This window comes from Anastrepha ludens, chromosome X (genome assembly GCF_028408465.1).
Source record: "Anastrepha ludens isolate Willacy chromosome X, idAnaLude1.1, whole genome shotgun sequence".
In the NCBI taxonomy this organism is placed as follows: Eukaryota; Metazoa; Arthropoda; class Insecta; order Diptera; family Tephritidae; genus Anastrepha; species Anastrepha ludens.
This window is the reverse complement of record NC_071503.1, coordinates 71,092,144-71,107,969: the sequence shown is the minus strand read 5'-3', so window position 1 is coordinate 71,107,969 and position 15,826 is coordinate 71,092,144. Positions and strand designations below refer to the sequence as shown.

Below are 15,826 nucleotides of genomic sequence, written 5' to 3'. Positions count from 1 at the left end.
AATCATCATTTTAAACTCTGGGTTTCATGCTCTGCCATAAAGGTTCCGGCAGGTCCACTTGGCGGCTTTTTCTATCACCATTTCAAGGGGAGAGTTCCAATTTAGACGTTTATGTATAATATATAATATATACATATGAGGGGTGCCTTTTATATGTCGGGATTAGAGAACAAAAACAAATTTTAATCATCGAAAATCACTTTATTGTTTCTCAAAATATTCTCCATGAAGATCTATACACTTTTCCAAGCTTTGAACCAATTGTCGAAGCAATGTTGCCACTCTGAATGAGGTACCTCCAAAACATGCATTCTGATTGCCGCAACCGCTTCTTCAGGTGTCGAAAAACGTTGACCTCTCAGTTTTTTTTTTTACGTACGGGAATAAAAAGAAGAGATTCGGTGCCAAGTCAGGACTATACGGCGGATGACCCATTAATTCGATGTTTTGGGTGCTCAAAAATGCAGTTGTTTGAGCCGATGAGAGCTCGCATTGTCCTGGTGAAGAGTGATCCGTCTTTGGCGATTGGTTTTCCTAATTTCTTGGAAGACAACTGGCAAAAAAGTGGTTGTGTACCACTCAGAATTTACTGTTCTGCATTGTTCTAGTGGTACGGTTGCGACATATCCAGTTTTTCCGAAAAAATAAGCGACCATTTGCTTGGAAGTACTTCGTGCGCGAACAACTTTTGTTGGATTTGGCTCATCTTGAAACACCCATACAGTCGACTGCTGTTTACTTTCGGGCTCATACGCGTAAATCCATGATTCATCACCTGTCACGATGTCATAGGTAGACGTGTTTCGAAGCCCCGCGATCGTATTTTTTGAGCATTTCCTTCGACCAATCGACACGAGGCTTTTTTTGAGCGATTGACAAATTATGTGGGATTCAACGCGAACAAATTTTGTTCACAGTCAAATGTTTATGCAATATTGAATGTATGCTGGTCCCACTAATGCCTAAGATTGTCTCAATCTCACGATAGGTCACATGACAATCTTGCAATATCAGTTCGCGCACAGCATCAATGGTTTTCGGAACAACAACTGATTTTGGAGGACCTTCACGAAATTCGTCTTGGAGTGAACTACGACCACGATTGAATTCACCATACCATCGATAAACACTGGTCCTTGATGGAGCTTCATCGCCAAAAAATGAATTAAGTTCATCCATGCAATGTTGCTGAGTTGAAAATAAAATAAATAATTGGCGCGTACACTTCTGTTAGGTGTTTGGCCGAGCTCCTCCTCCTATTTGTGGTGTGCGTCTTGATGTTGTTCCACAAATGGAGGGACCTACAGTTTCAAGCCGACTCCGAACGGCAGATATTTTTATGAGGAGCTTTTTCATGGCAGAAATACACTCAGAGTTTTGCCATTGCCTGCCGAGGGGCGACTGCTAATAGAAAAATGTTTTTCTTAATTTTTGGTGTTTCACCGAGATTCGAACCGACGTTCTCTCTGTGAATTCCGAATGGTAGTCACGCACCAACCTATTCGACTACGGCGGCCGATAATATCTAGATATTTAATGTCATTGGAGTAGCTTATAGTTGTTTCTTGGACCAAAATCCAACTTTAAGGGAACAAGGATTGTGTTGCAAAGATTAATAAATATCGCTTTAGGTCGGCACCAGTCTGATATGAGGATCAGCACTTGATTAATGATGTTGGAAATCGTACCTCCAAATTTGGCTGACACAATGACCGGAAGATCGTCAGCATATCCAAACGCATTAAAGCCTGTCTCTTGTTGTTTTATTAGAGTATCATCATTCAAAGACCACAGAACTGGTGACAGAACACCTCCTTGTGGGCAGCCTTCATTTAGTTTCAGCCGCTAGAGTTGAGAAAATTATTCTACGATAATCCGTTTTATCAAAGGCGGCTTCAATATGTAAGAAAGTACATGAAGAAATTTGTCTACAACTTAGAGCTTTCTTTATATTGGTTACAACATAATGATTTGCTTCTTCCATGGATTGTCCTGTAGTATATGCAAACTGAAATTGGTGCAGTGGTGTTGTTGTTTCCAAAATTTCCCTAATATGAAGATCTGCTAATCTTTTCTTCGTTTTCAATAGAAAAGATGTAAGACTAATTGGTCTGTACAATCTGGGAAGATCCTGGGACCTCATTTCGGGATAAATACCACGTTGACCTTACGCCATACCAAATTGCGACAACTGGTTTTAGCAATATAAATAGTCCCCTTAGACCCCCTAAGAAAACTGGACAGATATGGTCCTCGTCTGGTGCCTTGAAGGCTGAAAGGACTCAATAGCTCAGCTAACCTTTTCGTATACAAAAATTACTCCGGACTAGAGTTGGGTTTCGGGAATTTCCAGACGGGAATTCTCGAGAAATTCTCGATATTTTTCCATCCCGAATCTCGAGAATTGAATATTTTAGCATTTCGGGAAATCCCGAATCTCGAGAATGTTTCAAGATTTCTCGAGAAATCCATTTTTTTTTTTTAATTTTTGTTGTCAAATATTAAGAGAAAAAACAATTCTTTCAAAAGTAAAAGAATACACATACATATGATTAATACCTGGAAACACCAAACTGTAACGGCCATTATGTTACAAAGAATCGCACACTACATACTGTTTCGCAGAATCACATACAATTCACACCATAGTTTCAATTGCTATGCGAAAAGCCACAACAGTATAACTGTTCCATTTGTTTGTTTGTTTGTTTTTTTTTTTTGTTTTAGGGTGACTACAGAGTAAATGCTAGATGCGTTGCTATGCTATGTCGAGGGAAAGCACTGTAACATCAAGCTAATGAAGTTTAGTTTTATGTGTTTCTTATATGTAGCAGCAGTTAAGCAATTAGAAATGCTTTGAAAATAGTCAAGCAATTTCAATTTGTTCGCAGACTGCACAGACGACGTTTGTAAATTTATTTTTTGTAGTGAGCGGGTGCATTTCATTTTGTGGTACCTGATTAAGTATAAATTATACACCGTATAATAAAATATTTTGTGGTCCAAATATTACTTATTTTTAAGTTTTGAATCGACGTATCGTTGACTGTGAGTACCGGTTAGTTACTTCCTTTAAAAAACAAAATTTAAAACATATTTTGAATTTTTAGCATTAAAAATCATGAGTTCAGAATACGAATACGACCAAGTGTGGCAGCTTTTCAAGCGATTTGACGACGAAGCAACATGTTTGAAATGCAATAAAATCATTAAATGCAAGTCATCCTCAACATCTGGACTTCACCGTCACATGGAGAGGATACACAACATGAAACGAAGGGAACATGAGGCTCCAAAAGAACAGCCACCAGCCAAGAAGACCCGAACTCTTCACAACTTTTTCAATACTTCTTCCTCGCCTGAATCGCTTGAACAAATTGTTGCAAAATTGGCTGCAAAAGATGGAATTCCAATAAACGCGATAACAAAAAGTGAGTTCATTCGTAATAGTATCAAAATTGAAAATTTTAAATCTGCACAGCGTAAGTTCAGCTTGAGCATCGACGAGTGGACAAGCGTGCGAAACCGACGTTACATGAACATCCATATATATTATGACGATGGACAATCTGACAACCTTGGCCTGGTTCGCATTCAGGAATCATGTCCCGCTGAAAAAGTATTGTATATGAGCTCGTAAATGCAAAGCTTTCAGACTTCAATATAAAACTACAGTCCGACATCGTGGCTATTACAAGTGATGGTGCCAGTGTCATGATCAAATTTGGGAGACTATCACCAGCGCATCAACAGATTTGCTACAATCACGGCATACATTTGGCGGTCATGGAGGTAATGTACCAGAAACGAAAAGTCGCAAACAGGATATACGATAGTGACGTAAGCGATGGAGACGATTCGGATGATAGAGGCTCCGATGAAAATGAAAACAATGCAGCCAGTACTTCATTTTCCGACATTAATGCGGAAAACGCTTCCGATGACGAGGACGACAATATCGTATTTGTTGCTGACAAGACGGTCACTATAAAGTCTGCATTTGAAATCGTAAAAAAGGTTCGCAAGATAGTTTTGAAATTCAAGAACTCGCCTGTACGGAATGCCATCTTGCAGAATTATGTTAAAGAGGTCGAGAAGAAAGAGCTTTTCTTGCTGTTGGATTGCAAAACACGTTGGAATAGCCTGGAAACTATGCTGGCCAGATACATTTGCATCAGCAAGCATGTTCGTAAGGCGCTCGACACTCTTAATTTAAATTTTATGGCCACTACTGACGCAGAAGAAAAGTATTGCGGGGATATCATAAATGCTCTTAAACCTATACGTGTTGCTGTAGAAGCACTTAGTCGCCAAAATGTGAACTTACTTGCTGCGGATTCTATTCTCAAATTTTTGTTCACAAAATTGGAGAATCAGCACACCGAATTGGGCAATGAATTCTTATCCAGCCTAAAAAAAAAACTTAACAGCTCGTAGATCTAGCCGTTTGTTCTCGGCCTTTAAATATTTACACGATCCAGTTAACAGCTCTAGTGACAAATCTGAATTTTTCCACACCTGTTCTAAAACAGAATTGATAAAAGAAGCAGAAAACTACTTGGTTCGTCTATTTTCTACGAGCATTCAAGAAGACCAAGCAGTGTCTAGTTCTGACGATGAAGACGTATTTGCAACCAACAACGTCGATGAAGAAGATATGGCGAAACAGCTTGAAAAATACGTTCAGCAATGCTCAAAACCGAAAGCAGACATTGCGCAACATGCGGCGAACCAGATGTTTTCGTCGCTTAGAAACGAGCTAAAACTATATGAAAAAACTGGAGAGAAAACACAAAATGTTGAAAGACTGATCGGGGCTTTTAACACTGTTAAGCCAACATCGACTCAAAATGAGAGGAATTTTTCTACAGCGGGTAATTTTGTGTCCAAAAAGCGTACGCGATTGTCAGACGAAGCCATTGACAGTCTGTGTTTTTTAAAACACCATTTTGGGAAATAATGTTTACAATCACTTTTTTCCCCTATTTTAATAAGTATAATCTTGAATTATTTTTGTTTTGAATTTTTTTGTAATTATTTTTGTTTCACTTTTTTGTTTGCAATAATTGAAATAGTAATATTTTCAAATATTTTTTTATGCAGTTTATACTTTAATAAAAATAAATAAAAATAATATTTTATGAAATTCATTGCTCTTACACTGGTTTTAAATTTTTTTTTTTTTAATTTTTTGGAATTTTTCCCGAATTTTCGAGAATTCTCGAGAAATCTCAAAAATTATTTTCGGGAAATCCCGCATCTCGAGAATTGAAATTTTCGTTATTTCGAGAAATCCCGATTCTCGAGATTGGGATTTTTTCGGGAAATACCCAACTCTACTCCGGACAACCTCCACGCTGTTTTATTCAACACAGACCTTTTGCCGTATTGATCCCAGTTATCTTGTACCGTTGCTTCTGATGAACCCGGAACGTGTACCGGGTGCATTACCATCTGGTTTTCTTAAAGCAGTAACACCATTTGTGTGATCTGTGTTCAAGGCTTTGTAAAGTCAACGCCCTCCGGTGCTTCGACAATGCTTTCGCAATGCTTCCTCCAAGATTCACGCTTGGATTTTCCTAATTCTTTCTTGTAGTTGCTAAGAGGGACCCTATAGAAGCCCCACACTTGGAATAATGGTTGAAATTATGTGTTTTTATCACCTTGCTTTCATGGTATGTAGAAACGCAGCCTCTTCAAGTTCGCCCACAGAACTAATATTATTAGATAGGGAGACTGCCCTTTTCGAATTGAAAACTTCTCTTCCCAAGTCCGATGAATCAAATCTTATATGTAGGTGGTCTGATAGAGGAACTTCATCAGACACATGCCCATTTTTTATAAACTTTGAGATGTAGGCGCTAGTTAAAGTGAGTTCAAGTACCTCTTGCCTAACTTCTGTAACAAAGGTAGGCTTAGTACCTTTATTACTATTATTTATATTCTTTCATAAAAGATAATTTGTTAATATCTGAGCTACCTCAGACAGAATTATGTGCATTTGCGTCAATCCGATCACAAATTCGAGGCTGAGTAGTTGGCAGCGCCCAAATAGCTCCTGCTCCTCTTTGAGAGGTATGTCAGAGGAATCTCCTGGGAAATAAGCGGACGCAAAAAGAATTTCGAGTTTGTCTTTGTCCGTAGAAACCTCTACCAAGATTGCTGCAAGATCCTGACTACTAAACTTTGAAATAGGGAAGTAATTAGTGTTGTCATCAATTAGAATCGCTGCCCTAGGCCACGAGCATTCTTAAGATACCAACTTCCATCTTCTAATACTTGTTTAGAGCCAAGGATAACTTTTTATCGAAAAATTTTTTGCACACGGTGTCCGAGGCCCCTCTGGCTTGGTGAAGATTCAGCTGTAACACGTTTAGGATACTCATCTCTTGCGGTTTCCCTCCAGAAGTTTTGGTGTTCTCGTTTCCTAAGTTCTCCAGCATGTTTTTGCGTCGATTGCTGCGAGTGTGCCAGTTTACGGTCTCAACACTGCTAGGGACCTTGAGCGCTTTCTGCCTTTCTACCGCAGCCTTGCTAGTCGAAGGTCTCTCGGTGGGGGCATTTTGTCCTAAGCTAGATAGTTTGGCGCTCTAATTGTCAGGATAATTTTCTCATTTGAGGGCTCGGTGCTCTGTGGGAAGAAACAATAATTTTCGAGGACTAGTTTTCTTCAATAAGTGCCTTTGCTAGCCCACGCTTCTTTTAGACCAGGTTGAAATTAGTTTGCGTCCATTTGACAATATTTTCATTTCAACAAAGGAACAGTAGCCCGTTTCTGTGCACTGGCCCCTACAATACCGGTTTGTTATTGCCGTTGAGCTCGATCGCAACATCGAAAACTACCTCCTAGATGAGAGCCATTTGTTCTCTGGTAATATGCTGTCCAGCCTTTAAGTTCTGAACCTATATCGGCTCATTCAGACTTATCTATGACAGACTTACCCGATGACATTAATTTTGCCACCACGCAAGCATTCAGAGTCCAAAGAGTCTGTGAATTTGAGCCAAGAATCTTGTTCCGAAGGTGTTGGCCTAGGAGCAAAATGTGATGTTTTTATATTATCAGCAACAAATGCCAATTCCTGTTCAACAACTACCCGTGTTGCTGACAAATGATTGGATGCATGTCCAATAATGTTGCACACAGCCGAGTGTAATAACTCCAGCTCAGAAGCAGTTGAATGCGGATCGCTTATTTTTGTCAAATGATTAATATTTTATTTATCCAAAAAGATACCAATAGTATCAGCAACAAATGCCAATTCCTGTTCAACAACTACCCGTGTTGCTGACAAATGATTGGATGCATGTCCAATAACGTTGCACACAGCCGAGTGTAATAACTCCAACTCAGAAGCAGTTGAATGCGGATCGCTTATTTTTGTCAAATGATTAATATTTTATTTATCCAAAAAGATACCAATAGTATCCGGAGTTCGCATTTTCACATCTAAGCCATGTATACCTCGCATTAAGACTCTGTCTATCTTAGCCAATTGTGCATCATGCAACTAGTGTAACAAGTCCCATTAGTTGACCAACACACAACCGTTACCGCGTGAAGGTGATGGATCAGGCTTCTACAATTATGGTGGGCACCAATATGTATGTTTGACCCAATGAATTACAGATGGCCTTAACGACGAACCACTTCTCTTAGTCTCAATGATTCCGTTGAACCATTACGTGTTATATTATAATGGAAGAAGTAAGTAAATATTTGTAACCATATTTGTGAATAGTTTTCCAGAAGCAAAAACAAAATACGTGTTAATATTTTTGTACTACTGCTATCACCGTGAATAGATTCGCATTGGACCGCGATACTTTGATGGCGTGCAACATATCTTTCATATAATTCCTCACAATTTTGAAACCATTTTGGTCTGTATTTGCGTAAAAGATTCATCTAGATGTGGATCTACATTCCTTCTAAATAGTAACAACAGTAACATTTTACATCTTGTTCAAAATGATTTAGCTGTCAGATAAACTATTTTGTTAGCAAGCTTAATAGGATTATTGATCTTGCATTCGTAAGTCTCAGTATCAATACCGCTATTTCTGAATACCGTTCACCACTTTCGTATGCTGACAAGCATCACGTCTCTCTGCTATGGACGGTGGAATTCTATGAATTTCCAGTCAGTACACCAAAAGCTAAACTCACTTTCATATAAAGTTTGCGATTCCTCCAAACTTAAGTCCAGCTTTTCAGAAACTATAATAGTTGCCATAATCTGCTTTCTGGGCTAAACCTTAATAACATAATTGTTGTTGAATATTTAAGTCACAAGTGAATGTAGCAGGTTTAATGATTATTCCCTTAGTTAATAAAAAAAGCGATTGAAGCTTACGTGGCACACTTAAAAAAAAAAAATAAAAAAAATAAAAATAAATAAATAATTGGCGCGTACACTTCTGTTAGGTGTTTGGCCGAGCTCCTCCTCGTATTTGTGGTGTGCGTCTTGATGTTGTTCCACAAATGGAGGGACCTACAGTTTCAAGCCGACTCCGAACGGCAGATATTTTTATGAGGAGCTTTTTCACGGCAGAAATACACTCGGAGGTTTGCCATTGCCTGCCGAGGGGCGACCGCTATTAGAAAAATGTTTTTATTAATTTTGCTTTCACCGAGATTCGAACCAACGACCTCTCTGTGAATTCCGAATGGTAATCACGCACCAACCCATTCGGCTACGTGGCACACTTACTCCTTGAAAAAAGCAATATTTAAAACCTAAGAACCACATTTTTACCAAGAAGCATTAGCATTTTATGAAGAAATTCAACTGCCTAAATAAATTTTTATATAAAAACTATATTCTTAGAATGGAATCGAGCATCAAATCGAACCAGGGTAGGGCGTTTACAACATTTTTTGGATTGTTTACACTTACATTGTAAACAATTGTAAATAATGTAAACAATTGTAAACGTTTACCAGCATATGCCATTTCAACTTATATTGTAAACTATCAAGGCAAACAGATCGATTGTTGAACACAACTGGTACTGTGACCCTTATCGATAACAAAATTTTCGCACATGACTGACAGGTCAGAATTCTGCACATTTATTTATTTATCTAACTCGACGTCTTATGTTGAGAAATGAGCGGTGCACCGCAAAGGCCAATTTGGAAAAATCTTAACTACAAACAAATAAAAAATGGCAGAAAATACTCAGCCCAGTGTTTGTTTTGTGGTCAAACATTGCAACAGATCGACTGGTATCGCATAGGTAAGTGTAATTATATCAAAATCTTATACGCGCATACAGTGAACAACCTATCATTTTTAGAAAACGATGTTCACAGAAAAAGAATACTGATGACACTATAATTCTAGAAGTGGACGAAATCGACACCAGTGCAATGAGATTAAATGATTCCGCACATTCAGTAATGGACGTGTCAGCAAGTAGCACCCTTATTGATGCAGATAATATTGTATTTGATATCATATCATCAGAATCGCAGCCTTCAACAACTCCAGAAGCAACACCTTCATCATGCTCCTCAAGTAATGCGATATGTTTTAAAGAACCTTGTGAAAAGCAGAAAAAGAAAAAAACAGGAGTTTGACCTATTTCTGAACAGAAGATCCTACTTCGGAAAATGGCATCGCTAAAATATCCACATCTGGCAGAAACAGCTTTGAAATTAATCAATATACCCTCCTCTTCAGCGCAAATTGAACGCTTATTTTCGAATTGGAATTTTATTCATTCAGATTTGAGGAACAGACTCTCGTTTGCAAGGTCCAAAAAGCTACTTTTTATTTATTATCAAATGAAAACTAACCTAATCAATGAAGAATCGGACAGTGAAAATTAATAAAAGTATTAAAATACTAAATATTAAAGCGTATCTTTTTATTATTTTTATTACAAGCTTGGAAAACTGTTTGAAAAATAGTGAAAATGCTTAATTAGTAGTAGATTGTTTCTGACTCATAAAAAAAGGCAAAACAAATGAACTGTTTACAATTGTTTACAAAAATGAATTGTTTACGTAAACAATTAGCTTGTAAACAATTACATTGTTTACATGTAAACAATTGCTGTAAACAATGTAAACAGTTTACAGGCCCAACCCTGAATCGAACCCTAAAGCCTTCCGACCAAGGCGAATTTATTACAGCGCATAGTGGTCCCGCCGCGTAGGAAGAGCGGTCATAAGAAATTTTGGCGTGATAAATGACTTTTTAGTAAGTTTTTAAGTTGAGAAATGTTCTTATTTGTTAAAAAGACATTAAGACATATTAAAAGTAATATATATATAATAAGAAGATATATAAGATATAATAATAATAATACATAATAAAGTAATAAATAATTAATATAAAAAGTCAAAGGAAAATTAGGTACACACATTTTTTATATACAATTTTTTTGTTTTGTTTAAAGTTCTGCATAAATTTTAAATTATAAACAATAATAGAAAGAAAAACATTAAATTCCGAAAGGATGAGCATAAAGTATACTTTGATGACAGTTAACTTATTCTTATTTATGAAAACAATAAAATATTCACTTCCAAAAAAGTTAATGTACTTAGAAATACAAAACTTTTAACTCAATAAATCTAACACTTCTCTTGACATCATAGATTTCTTTTTAAATGGTAATTTTCGTAGACTAGATATAAATGGATCGGAATTAAGAAGAAGCCTGTGCAAAAGATCCGTGTTAGTTACAGTTCTTGAGTGCTTTCTGGTATTGTCACGTCTGAATTGTTTCACTAATTCATTACATGATTCAGCTGATTCCTCGGATAATTCTCCAATTGATAATAAACAATGATCGATCACCTCCGACCCATGGATGAGCATTTTATGAACTGATGCATGTAAATTATACCATGAATATTTACCAACTAGAATTTTAGCATTGTCTAGTGCGTATATTTTGAATTTATTTGAATTAATTTTAAAACCAGATGAAAGACATTGTAGGAGATAACTACATCTGTCTATAACGTGTTTGTCTATTCCTGTGATTTCGGATGATATGGTTGAATGAAGGAAAAATTTTCGTGCTGTATTTCCATCATTAGAGGTGCCACTTCCTCCACTTCGCGGTTTGTCAACTATCAAGCCTAATTGTTCTCTAAACTTCCTCTGAACAAATTCCTTTCTCTTAGCTAAAAGTGCTTTTTCCTCAGATGAACGTGCTTGCCACCTTTTAAATTCGATTCTATAAGAAACATGAATAAAGTATTGAAAAAATCCGTGAACAGATCCAAGAAACACGATTTTCAACGTCTTCTAAGGTTAAATTCTCAGAGTTTGGTAAAGCTTGAATTATGTTCTTCAGTACGTGGCGACATCTATCAACATCATTTTTAATGCTATTGTAACAAAACCACGTGAGTTACATATACAAACAGTTACATTGATTTTAAAGCCAATGTACCTGATAAATTCGAAGAATTTTTAAATAAAATTGACAATAGCAGTAACCAAATATCGATTTCCGGCACATGTCGCAATTCATAAACTTCCCAGAGAATAAACCATTTTTTATTAAAACATAATCAGCAATTTTTAGCAAGTAAGCAAATATGTACACATATGAACCTTAAGTGAAATAATAAAATATGTATATGTTGCACTTCCGCTCCCATACCGTAAATGCAATACTAACTAATATTAATTTATTATTTTTCAAAAAGTAACTTGAAGTGTATTAAGAAAATAATACAATAAATTTTAACAAATATTGTCAAATTCGCATTTATTGCATTTCCGTTCCCCTTACGAAAATGCAATGTTGAATTACCCTATAAAAACACAAATGTAAATAGTTTTAAGTCAGTCTTGTTCCTCCCGTTCATCGGAGTAGTTGTTGAATTAAATAAATAAATGAAATAAACGGAAACAAATTTAGTTTTTTTTTTAACGCGAGTTAACGGCTAAAAACGTAAATGGCGCAGTCGGTAGGATCCTTTAAGAAGTAAAAAGGATCCAGTGATACGAAATACGGGCAGTGAAAAAACAAAAAGTTTTATAAACACCCAAAATTAATCCTGCGAATCTGTAGCCAACTCAGGAGTTGACCGGACTCTCCAGGGTATAACTTAATATACGTTAACTAAAATAGAAAAAATAGTGCAGTGAACATTTATGCAACTTGAACACCACTAAAATAAAAAATAAAAAAAATTGTTATAGTGCAGTGAATATTTACAATAGACACCACTATAATTTTTTCTAAAACTGTATTCCAAGAGGCAACAATCCTTTGACAAACGGAGAAGAATGGAAGAACAGGCTCACATTGCATCCGTCAGCGTGGCCGAAGAACTGGCCAGAAAGGATCAACAATTAGAACGCTTACGCCAAGCATACTTAGACCTACAACAACAAACACACCAGTTACAGCAACAACAGCAAAACCTGGAACAACACCATATACAGGACAACAGCAGAAGAGACAACATCTTGAAAACCATAAATCACTTGCCAACTTTTACCGGTACAGGAGAAGTAACGGTAAACAGTTTCTTCAGCAGTATTGAGTACCTGCTATCAACTATACAAGATGAAAATATTAAGAAGGAAGCCACAAGAACAATATTTTACAAAATAATCCAGGGGCAGGCGAAAGATACCATCATAAACATCCCCAACCCGGACAACTGGCAACAGATCAAGGAGACGTTAAAACTGAGGTATAGGCCAAGCGTAGAACCACATCAACTATACAGAATGATAGCAAATTTAAAGGTGAATTCGGTGAGTGAGTTAGTAATTGAAGTACAAAACATTAAATATAAGTCAGATGAACTAACGGTATATTATCAGAATGATCACTATATTGATTTGTCGAATATAGATAGTTTACTTTAAACACAATTAAAGAAATGACACAAGGGACTCTATTAGATAAAATCTACGAAGAACGAAATATTAATGACATATTAAAAATATTGACCAAAAGGAGATTTGAAAATACATGCATTAGGCCAGAATACAGGAAATTTAAGACTAATGACGACTGGATATTTAAGCAAAATCGACCTCAAAACAAGAATAACAATAACAACCAGGGACACTATCAACGAAATTATGTAGGACAAAGTTATTTTAGACAGAATACTGAACAGGCACGAAATAATAATAATAACAATAATGATAATTATAATAATTCAGGACGATTTAGAATTCAAAATAGTAGGGATAATAACCCATCAGGCAACTTCCAGCGTTTCGGGCAGGTAGGACACCCTAGGCCAAATTTCAACCAAAATAGATGGAATCAACCTAGGCAAAACCTAAACGAACCCATGGACGTTGATGGTTAATGGTTAATGGTTGTAAAGGGTTAAGGAGTAGCCCTTTAGCACTGCGACCATATTGATCTATTGTGCACCCTATGCTGTCTATTGACTGTTAAGTATGCCTATGAATTGTACCAGCTCCTTCTGAGGGAGTGATTGAAGGTCTTCATCTGTAAGCATGAACTTGTTTAAAAACCTTTTCCTTCTATGCGTCAAGCCCGGACATTCGATAATGAGATGTTCCATAGACTCCTCATCTTCGCAGCAGAATCTGCAGGTGCTGGTGTTAGTTATGCCTAATTTATGTAAGTGTTTGTTGCAGGTGAAGTGACCCGTGAGGGCGCCTGTGAGAGTGCGAATGCACTTTTTGTTTAACGTGAGGGCCATGTTGGCTCTTTTAGCGTTGAAACTTAGGAACTTTTTGGAGTGTCTAAGACCCTCTACATTGTTCCAATGCTGATTTAATAGAGTTTTGGCCCAGTATTTTATTTTTTGTTTTAGGTTGTTTTTGTTGAATCCGAACATAGGACTAGGTCCGATGAAGTTTTCATCTGCCCCTTTTTTGGCTTGAAAGTCTGCCTTTTCGTTGCCGTCATATCCCTCATGTCCCGGTACCCAAATTAATGACACATTGTTTTTGGATGCCAGATTATTGAGTGCCTTGTGGCATTCTAAGAGGGTTTTTGAGTTGTATGTATAGCTATCTAAAGCTTTTAGGACTGATTGGCTGTCCGAGAGTATTTTAATCCTTACTCTCTTGTGGTTTCTGCGTTGCATGATGTTTACTGCTTCCATTATTGCGTATAGTTCCGCTTGGAAGATAGTGGTGTCCCTGGTGAGAGTGTATGATTTGTGGATTCTGGGCCCCACTACTCCTGCTCCTACACCGTAAGGTGTTTTTGGTCCATCAGTGTACCATTTTTGTGAATCATCATTCATCCATTTCGGGTTTGTTTTCCACTCTATCCTCTCTGGAAAGGTAACTGAGTATCCTTTTGTGAAACAGAGGGTTGGGTCAATGTGGTCTGAAACTTGAGCCATGCTTATGGTGTTTTTGATTTTGTTTAGGATATTTAGGTGACCGGTGAGGTTGCCCACTTTGAAATTTACTTTCATGTGTAGCATGAGTGCTTGCGTAGCTGCTTCCTCTTGGATTGCTATATGAAGTGGTGGGAGATTAAGGAGTGCTTCCATGCCAGCTGTTGGGGTAGTTCTCATAGCCCCTGTGATGCATAGGCAAGCAAGCCTTTGTACTTTTCCCAGTTTGGTTATCGCTGTTTGTTGGATAGATTTGCTCCACCATACTAGTGTCCCATACAGTATGATTGGTCTAACCATTTGGGTGTATATCCAGAGGGCCATACTAGGGCTGAGGCCCCAGGATCTCCCTAGTAATTGTTTGGTTGTCCACAAGGATTTCGTGGCTTTTTTTGTTATATTATTTATATGTGATTCCCAAGTGAGTTTTTTATCTAAGGTTAAACCTAGATATTTGACCTCTTCCTTTAGTTCTATCACTGTTTCATTTAGTTTCAATGTAGGAAACTTTAGCTTTCTTTTTCTTGTGAAGGGGATTATTGTGGTTTTGTTAGGGTTGATCGACAGCCCCTCCTTTTTACACCATTCCCATGTTGCATTCAAGGCATTTTGCATTAAGTCCGTTAGTGTCCTTTCATGGTTGCCTTTTATTATAACAGATATGTCATCTGCATAACCAATGGTTATGAATCCCTTGTTGTGTAGGTGCTGCACCAAGTCATCAACTAGTAGGGACCATAGCAGTGGAGAAAGAACTCCTCCTTGCGGACATCCCTTAACTGTTGTGACATTAAGTTCAGCTTGGCCTAACGAGGCTTTAATAATCCTCTGATTAAGCATTTGGCTTATCCAGTGAGTTAATATTGGGTTTGCACCTCTTTTTTCGAGTGCTGTTTCCATGGATTTGTAATTTGCGTTGTCGAAGGCTCCCTCTATGTCCATAAAGGAACATAGGGCTATTTCTTTTTGATTTAGGGCCTTTTCTATGTTGACAACGAGTGTGTGCAGTGCTGTGACTGTGGATTTCCCTTTTTGGTAAGCAAATTGCAGCTTATGAAGGGGTTTTTTGAAGATTACTTCTTCTCTTAGATGGTATTCGAGTAGTTTTTCCATTGTCTTTAGCATGAACGACGATAGACTGATTGGTCTGTAAGATTTTGGAGAATCAGGGGGTTTGTTACATCCCTACCGTTGATAATATAGAACGTTATGGTATACACAATATCCAGAGGGTCGGGCAGGTAGGACACCCTAGACCATGTTTCAGCCAAAATCGCTTGGAACAACCTAGGCAAAACCTAAACGCACCCATGGAATCCAGAAATGATGCACAAAACTATAAGTTAAATGAAGTAATAGAAAATTCTGAACTAAAAGAATGTAAATGCGACGGAGGTCAATTTAAACAAACCCCAAATAATCAAAACCATTTTTTTTTTGGGAACAACCTCAGACTACTTACCCCACGTAAAGTTAACAATTAACAATAAAGAATATAATGCA

General features: G+C 37.3%; 1 long non-coding RNA gene across 1 annotated transcript; it reads left to right on the top strand.

Annotated features, from left to right (window-relative positions):
- The first annotated feature begins 9,113 nt into the window (after positions 1-9,113).
- On the top strand, positions 9,114-9,859 carry LOC128870470 (uncharacterized). The gene is made up of 2 exons (XR_008455385.1): positions 9,114-9,243; positions 9,304-9,859. It is a non-coding gene; the product is annotated as an uncharacterized LOC128870470 (long non-coding RNA).
- The last annotated feature ends 5,967 nt before the right edge of the window (positions 9,860-15,826 follow it).